General features: G+C 45.9%; 1 pseudogene; it reads right to left on the reverse strand.

Moving 5' to 3' along the window:
- Positions 1-8,875, reverse strand: part of LOC102848341 — a 16,651-nt pseudogene that overhangs the window by 2,780 nt on the left and 4,996 nt on the right.

Consider the following 8,875-nt stretch of genomic DNA (forward strand, 5'->3'; position numbering starts at 1 on the left):
GAAGAAGGCCTATGTTCGACTTGCTCCTGATTATGATGCTTTGGATGTTGCCAACAAAATTGGGATCATCTAAACTGAGTCCAGCGGGCTAATTATAAATGTAATAAATTTTTCTCACCAAAAAAAAAAAAGCTTGCCTTCAGAAACCCTATGAACTTGGAGAAACGATGAAAGTTGTATAAGTATTCAGATACTTCATTCATAGGGTTGCTATGAGTCACATTTGACTCAATATGAGTCATATTTGACTCGATGGCACTTAACAACAGCATGAGGTTGCTGTGGTGCTAAACCTTTTGTCAAATGCCATAACGGTTAGCCAGGGTGGATGGTGTTTGGTGAAGCTCCCAGTTGAAGACAGGTTTGGAAGCAGGAATGCTATCGACTTCCTAAACAACATGCCTCTGGAAACTATGAATTTTGATAAATGATCATAGTTATAAAAAGGCTTCAGGCCTTTTGTTTATAGTGTTATTATGAGTCATGGTTGACATGAGGAAAATCAACAACAACAACAACATGGCTAAAATTGAGGCAAATGGGAATCTTCGACACATAATTACGCTCATATGAAACCTGTATCTAGACCAAGAAATTTTCTGAACAAATGATTACATTATTTTAAATGAGGAAAGTTATATGTCCGAGTTGTTTTCTCTCCACAACTAAGTTGAATGCTAAGCAAATCATTCAAGAAGCTGGACTCTAGGAAAAGGAACATGACATCAGGATCTGAGGAAGACCCATCAACAACCTGCAACAAGCAGATTACACTACCTTGCTTGCTGAAAGCGAGGACATTAGAGACTTGCTACATAAGATCAATCACTACAGCCATCAACATGGACTGGATCTTAATATCAAGAAGACAGAAGTCCTCACCACCGGACTGATAAAGGACATCATGATAGAGAAACGATTTCTCCATCTTGAAATTCTCAACAATTTCATTTAACTTGGATCCAAAAATCCAATAAGCTGAACATGAGCTGCCAAGACATCAGGAGACACATTGCATTGGAAAAGCCTGCTGTCAGAGACCTCTCCAAAATACTGAGGACCAGAGATAGGAGTCTGAATATTTAGGTGTGCCTGACTCACGCCATGGTTTTTCAATCACTTGCTATGCTTATGAGTTTGACAATGAGTAAGAATGACACAAGAATTGATGCCTTACATTGTGGTGTTTTAGTACTGAATATCCCATGGACTGCGCACCGAACAAATTATTATGTCTTTAAAGAAGTGTGTCCCAAATGCTCCTCGCAAGCAAGGGAAGCCTCGTTTCACATTCTTTGGGCACGTTGTTAAAGGAGGTTATTCTCTGGAAAGGGACATCATGCTTGGAAAGGTGGAGGGTCCAGAAAAGAAAGGAAGACCCTCGACGAGATAGACTTGACACAGTGACTGCAGCAATGGCTCAAGTGTGTCAGAGAGGAGGATGGCACAGGATAGGCCAGGGTTCAGATTAGTTGTTCATAGCATCTCTGTGAGTTGTACTCAACAAGAACATCGTTTTAAGCCTCTCTGCTTTAATAGAAAGTTTTGCTCCGTGCTGACGACAAACTGGTTTTCAGTTAACTCTTCACACTCACCTGCGGAACTGAACTCACGCAGATGTGCTCCATATCCTGCTAATTCAGCATCTTTCCTCTCACACCATCTATGGACTATCCCACCATCTACAAATACATTCCAGACACCAATGACCTTTCCTGTTTTAAAAATTAATCGAGTTTATTGTCCCTGCATAGGTTAACTCTGGTTTCATTCATTCGAGTTGGTATGACAGAACAAATGATATGTTAAGACACCACAGTGTGCCTTGATACCTAAGACCATAGGAAGAACATCCACTCTCTGTGTTCATGAATTTTGTGTGTGTGTGTTCAAGACTTTGAACCCCCCAGGATACAGTCTGTAGTCGCACAGTGAGGTAGAAATGGCGCTCAACCTTCTGCCTCAGTGAGTATCTTGGGGATTAGTCTATGATTTCTGTAAGGTATAAAAGAATATATAATTGGACACTGAAAGTTTCACCACAGGGATGACATTGAGGGATACAAGCCATTCACTGTATCCACAGGATTTCTTGGCTGTGCAAATCCTGTGGCATCGCCTGATGGTCCATCTCTGGGATCAGGCTGTCCCACAAGAACCACGTCCCTCTTAACTAGGAGTCCTCCATTGTTTCCTGATGTCTCAGCTACCCCAGGAGGCCCCCCCTTTACTCACAGGGCTCTTTCCCTGGAGCTCACTGCTAAGGGCCGAGCTGGCACTCACCAGGACAGGGTCTCCCACCCTGAGCCCATCCAAACACTTCTTCTTTTTGCCTTATCCCGTGCAAGTAAAGGCTGGAGGCGTAGGAAAGTCTTCCCATAGTCCTGGCAGCCACAGGGCCTCTCCCCGTGTGTGATCTCTGATGCACGGTGAGGTCTCTCTTGGTCCAGAAGGCCTGCTGGCACTCGCTGCAATGGAAGGGCATCTCATGAATCTTGTGATGCGACCTGAGGCTCAACTTTTGGGAGAAGCACTTGCATTCGCTGCAGGAGAAGGGGAACTTGCCCATGTGAAACCTCTGATGGGCAATGAGGCCTGGCTTCTTGGTGAAGCCCTGGCCACAATCCCTGCACACATATGGCTTCTCTCCCATGTGAGTTCTCTGGTGGTTGGTAAAACTTGGTCTTATTCTTGAAACCTTTGCTGCACTCGCTGAACAGGCAGGATTTCTCGCCAGTGTGCGTCCGCTGGTGGCTAAGGAGACTGCCTTCGTATGTGAAGCCTTCGCCACACTCACCACATGTGTAGGGTTTCTCTGCCTGTGGTTTCGCCGACGGACAGTGAGGCTTGCCTGGTGGTTGAAGTCCCTGCCACCGTCGCTGCATATACAGGGCTTCATCCCCGTGTGAATTTGCTGCTGCACCATGAGGTTGGCCTTGTGAATGAATCCTTCCCCACACTCCCCACACATGTAGGGTTTCTCTCCAGTGTGAACCTGCTGGTGAGTCTTGTGTGGCCATGACAATAACTGCTGAATCCAGGGAGAAGAGTGAGTGTGATAAGAGGGACAGCTGGGTTCATGACCGTGTGTGTGGAGTGGGTGCGAAGGCCTGTGTCAGCTCACTGGAATCAGCTGGCGCTGAGGACGCAGACAGTGCTAATGGAGATTTCTCCCACCTTGGGAACTCAGTGGAGTTTACACACCGCTGGTCTAGGTCGTGTTTTTCCAGAGAGGAAGATGCCATTATGGATAAAAGTTAGGAATTCTAACTTTGAGAGATCTGGACGGTGAATTTTCAAGAATAAAACAAAAGCTTATGAAGAAGATTTGGGAATACAGAGAAGAAGAAAATGTTGGAATCCAAACTATCAAAATGTAGATGAACAAAACAGAAATCTAATCTTAAAAGGTAAAACCTAAACACGGCTCTATCTGGATTCATCTTGGAAGACACAGCAGTGTATTTCTCTAAATTCATGAAACAGAGTCCTAAGGGAAGAAGGATGAGAGGCTGTATTCTGACGTTATCTCCAGTCACTCTTCACAAATATGACACCTTCTCTCACCGAATGTGTCTTCCACAGTCTTCCCGACCCACCCCTTTTTGCTCACTCACCTGAAGAGATTCCCACCTTGGGTTTTGTCCAATACAGTCCAGCCTGGCTTTCCTCTCTTCAATATGGAGAGGGCATGTGCTCTTGCAACTTGACACACTGTGGGGAACTAGATAATCTTAGAAATAGAGAAGACACTTGGCGAGCTCTGGTGGCCTACTGGCAAGAAGCTGTACTGCTATCCCAGAAGTGAGCAGTTCGAGTCAACCAGATGCTCTGCTCAAGAAGGAGGGCAGTCTCCTCCTGTACCAGTCAGATCCGATTTGATGGTAGACACACAAAAAATAATAAATAAAAAAAAAAGAGAAGACACTGCAAGGGAAGGAATGACACAGGTGACTACAATGAGCTTGATAGAGCGTGAATGAGATCGGGAGGACCTTACAGGAAGGACAAGGTTCAGATCTATTCTTCTTGGGGCTGATTTGATGGTACTTAGCATTTCACCTATTACTTGGATTAACACAGTGACAGCAGCAATGTGCATAAAGCATGGCAGAGATTATGAAGATGGCACAGGATAAGGGAAGCTGTCACCTTGTTTACAGGTAGTCCCACCACTGGCATCTACCAACAGCATTTTATTCACTGTAGACATTACATTATCCTTAAATTATGTAGGCTGCAGTGTCAAGAGTCCAGTGAAATGTGATCCAGGACTATGTTTTCTCCAAGTGTCTAGTTTATTCACTGCTGTTCCCTCACCTGCTAGAAAGAGGGCCAGGTACAAGGGAAGGATGTGACATTAAACTTAATTACACTTGATGGAATACTATTGTTTTGACTGTATGAATTGTAAAAAAAAATTGGCTGAAACTGAGATGACTGGGAATCCTAGACACGTAATTGTGCTCATATGATGCCACAAAGTTGTCTGGACAGAGAAAGAGAAGATTGTTGTTGTTGTTATGTGCTGTTGAGTCACTTGTGACTCGTAGCGACCCTATGAACAACAGCCCTAAACCCTGCTCTGTCCTGTGCCAGTTGCACTGCCTCTGACACACCCATCCCGATTACACCAGTTACTGAATCAACCCACCTCATAGAAGGTCTTCCCCTCCTGCGCTGTCCCTCCACCCTCCCAAGCATGACGTCCCTCTCCAAGGACCGGTCTCTCCTCACAACATGTCCAAAGTATGTTAGACGGAGCCTCAGAATCCTTGCCTCCAAGGAGCTGCCCGGTTTAACCCTTTCCAGGATGAATCTGTTTTCCTAGCAGAGTCCATGGTACTCTCAATACATGGTTTAAAAATCAGGATAGGTATATGCCAGGATTTATAATTTCTCCACACCAAATTTGTATGCCGAGAACCTGGACTCTCTGAAAAGGAACATGACAGCATCAGAGGAGAACTGATCAACCACCTGCTTTATGCAGATTACACTACCTGGGTTGATGAAAGTAAGGAGGATTTTAAAGACTTGCTGCTTAAGATTCAAGAGTACAGCCATCAATATGGATTTCATCTCAATAAGAAGACGAAAGTCCTCACCACTGGAACTGATAAACAACATCATGGGAGACAGAGAAAAGACTTCTCCATCTTGAAATTGTCAATGATTTCATCTTACTTGGATCCATAATCAACAATCTCAGCACCAACAGCCAGGAGATCCGGAGACACACTGCACTGGAAAAGGCTGCTGTCTGAGACCTCTCCAAAAATCCCAAGGAGCAGTGATGTTAGTCTGAAGACTAAGGTGTGCCTGAATCAGGCCATAGTCTGTTCAGCCAGTCACTTGCTATGCCTACGAAGCATGACAAAGAATAGGAATTGATCCCTTCAAATTCCAGTGTTGCAGAACTCAATATCCCATGGACTTTAAAAAAAAGAAAAAACAAAAACAAACAATAGTTCTATCTTTGGAAAAGTGCAGCCAGAATGCTCCTTGCAAGCAAGGGGAGGGATGCCTTGTCTCCCATTTTTTGGACATGTTGTTAGAGGAGGTTATTCTTTGGAACGGGACATCATGCTGGTAAAGGTCCATAAAAGAGAGGAAGACCCTCGACGAGATGGACTGACCCAGTGACCGCAGCAAAGGATCAAGAATGTCAGCGACGATGAGGATGGTACAGGCTTGGACAGGGTTTAGATTAGCTCTTTATAGGGTCTCTGTGAGTCGTACTCAACTTCCATAACTATATTGTTTTGTGAAGTCCCTCCCCATAATATAAAGTGCTCTTCTGTACTATAGACAGACTGGTTAACCTTTACACTCACGTGGGGAACAGAACTCACACAGATGCCCCCCGTATTCTGCTAATTCAGTATCTTCCGCTCTCGAACCATTTGTATACCATCCCACCAGCTACGAATATGTGGTTTTATAACTACAACAACATTCCAGACATCAACGACCTTTCTTGTTTTAAAAACTGTGTTTATTTTAGCAACTCTGGCTTCATTCATCCAGTTTATATCACAAAACAAATGACGTGTACAAAACACCACATTATGCCTTAATACCTAAAACCATAGATACAATATCCATTTTCTACATTCATGACTTTTATCCCCCTCCACCCCGAGGATACAGTAAGGCAGAAACGTTGTTTAACCCTCATCCTCAGTGACTGTCTCGGGGTTTAGCCTATGGATTCTGTAGGGTATATAATATTATATAATTGGACACGGAAGGGACCACCACAGGGATGACATTGAGAGGCACAATCTGAATCACTGTATTCACAGGATTTGTCTGCTCTGCAAATCCTCTGTTCTCTCCCGATAATCCATGTCTGGGATCAGGCTGTCCCACAAGAACCAGGTCCCTCTTAGCTAGGAGTCCCCCGTTGTTTGCTGATGTCTGTGCTGCCCCAGGCGGCCTCCCTTCACTCACAGGGCTCTTTCCCTGGAGCTCACGGCGAAGAGACAAGCTGTGACTCCTCAGGGAAGGGTCTCCAACCTTGAGCCCATCCAGACGCTTCTTCTTGTTGTGTTTTAGCCTGTGTAAGTAAAGGCTAGAGGCGTAGGAGAAAGCCTTCCCACACTCCTGGCAGCCATAAGGCCCCTCGTTGGTGTGTGATAACTTATGCACAGTGACCTCGCCCTCGGTCTGGAACGCCTTCTGGCATTCGCTGCAACGGAAGGGCGGTTTTTCCGTGTGGCTCTTGCAATGATTGTTAAACTTTGCCTTCTGGGACAAGCACTTGCCGCAGTCGCAGTCGCCGCAGAAGGGGGACTTGCCTGTGTGAAACCTCCGATGGTTGAGAAGGCACGACTTCTTGCTAAAGAGGTGACCACACTCCCCGCACACGTATGGCTTCTCTCCCATGTGAGTTCTCCGGTGCGTGGTGAAACTTCCCCTGCTTTTGAAAGCTTTACCACATTCGTTGCACACGTAGGGCTTCTTGTCACTGTGCACCTGCTGATGACTCAGGAGACCGCCCTTGTAGGTGAAGCCTTTGCCGCACACGCCACAGACATAGGGTATCTCCCCTGTGTGGCTCCGCTGGTGCACAGTGAGATTCATCTTCCGAAGGAATCCTTTTCCACACTCACTGCACTTGTACGGTTTCTCTGGCAAATGCCTCTTCTGATGGACCCTGAAATGCTTTTTCTGGAAGAAGGCTTTATCACAGTGCACACATTTATACGGCTTCTGTCCTGTGTGGATGTGCTGATGGTCAGTTAGCAAAAACTTTCTGTAGAAGGCTTTCCCACACTCGCTGCACAAAAAGGACTTCTTGGTCTTGCGTCTTTGGCTCTTGGGGAATTTTATTTCAGTACAAAATTGCTCACGGCCCACAGGAACCAAGGCTGCCTTGTCTTCGAGAACTTCAGTGGAGTTATTTATGTCTTTACTTCTGCTCTGCTTGACTGAGGGTGAGGTTAAAACTGATTTCGCACCTCTTGCACAGAAGTCAAGCATATTGTGACTTTCTCTTAAAGGAGGAAGAACTGTGTAACAATCAGAGCAATTTTCTGATGGAGAACGTTTATAGAACCGTCTAGTTCTCCCGATTCTTCTTTCATTGTGCAACCACTGAAGAAAATGATCATTGAATCCCCAGGTTTCTAGGAAAAAAAGAGAACAATTAACCCTTTCTTCAACTTGCACAGGTGTGGAGGCATTTAAGAAAAACATGTTCTTGATATAACAGGCCATGGTCTTCGATATCACTTGTTATGCATAAGAGTGGGACAATGACCAAGGAGGATAGACGGAGAATTGATGCCTTTGAGCTGTGGTGCTGGAGAAGAGTACTGAGAATACCATGGACTGCCAAGAAAACAAACAGATTCAACCTGGAAAGGGTTAAGCCGGGTGGCTCCTTGGAGGCAAGGATTCTGGGGCTTCGTCTGACATACTTTGGACATGTTGTAAGGAGAGACAGGTCCTTGGAGAGGGACATCATGCTTGGGAGGGGGAAGGACAGCGCAGGAGGGGAAGACCCTCTATGAGGTGGATTGATTCAGTGACTGGGATAATCGGGATGGGTGTGTCGTAGACGGTGCAACTGGCACAGGACAGAGCAGAGGTTAGGGCTATTGTACATAGGGTCGCTATGAGTCGAAAAGCGACTCGACGGCACATAACAACAACAACAACAATATGGCCATTCTGGTGCTACCATCATTTGATAACTTGCTGTAATTTCTGCTTCCTCCCCAGCTCACACACACACACACACACACACACACACACACACCCCTTTGGCATGTTGTCGAGGGGCTAGTCCCTTGGAAAAGACATCACGCTGGGATAGGTGGAGGGTCAGAAACAGACATCAACGACAGGGACTGTCACAGTGCCTGCCACACTGGGCTCAAGTATAATGGGGATGTGGAGGACAGCACGGGACAGGAAAGGGTTCCCATCTCTCATTCGCTGGGTTGCCGTGAGTAGTGGATTGGATGGCACGTCATAACAACAACAGGCCTATGCTCACTGTCCTGATAATGTAGAGTGTTGTAGCATCCGCTTTGAGTCGCAGTCTCACCAGTTCACCCGTTTTACTCCGGAAGCACAACACCCCATGTGGGCTGAACGCTAGGAAGGGGCACGTGGATTACGCCGTGAGGAATATGGCGCAGAGATGACTTAATACAGCTCCTGTAGCCCAAGTTTTGGTCACTTCTACCAAGTGCTAAAGCTGTTGTCGGGTGTTGCTGAGTGAAGAGAGACCCTAAGAATAACAGGGCTGACGAGCTCTGGTGGCCTAGTGACAAGAAGCTGCACTGCAATCCCAGAGGTGTACAGTTCAAATCCACCACCAGATGCCTTGCTGGAGAAGGAGGAACAATCTCCTCCTGTA

This window comes from Elephantulus edwardii, unplaced genomic scaffold (genome assembly GCF_000299155.1).
Source record: "Elephantulus edwardii isolate Elephantulus edwardi_28Jun2011 unplaced genomic scaffold, EleEdw1.0 scaffold00208, whole genome shotgun sequence".
In the NCBI taxonomy this organism is placed as follows: domain Eukaryota; kingdom Metazoa; phylum Chordata; class Mammalia; order Macroscelidea; family Macroscelididae; genus Elephantulus; species Elephantulus edwardii.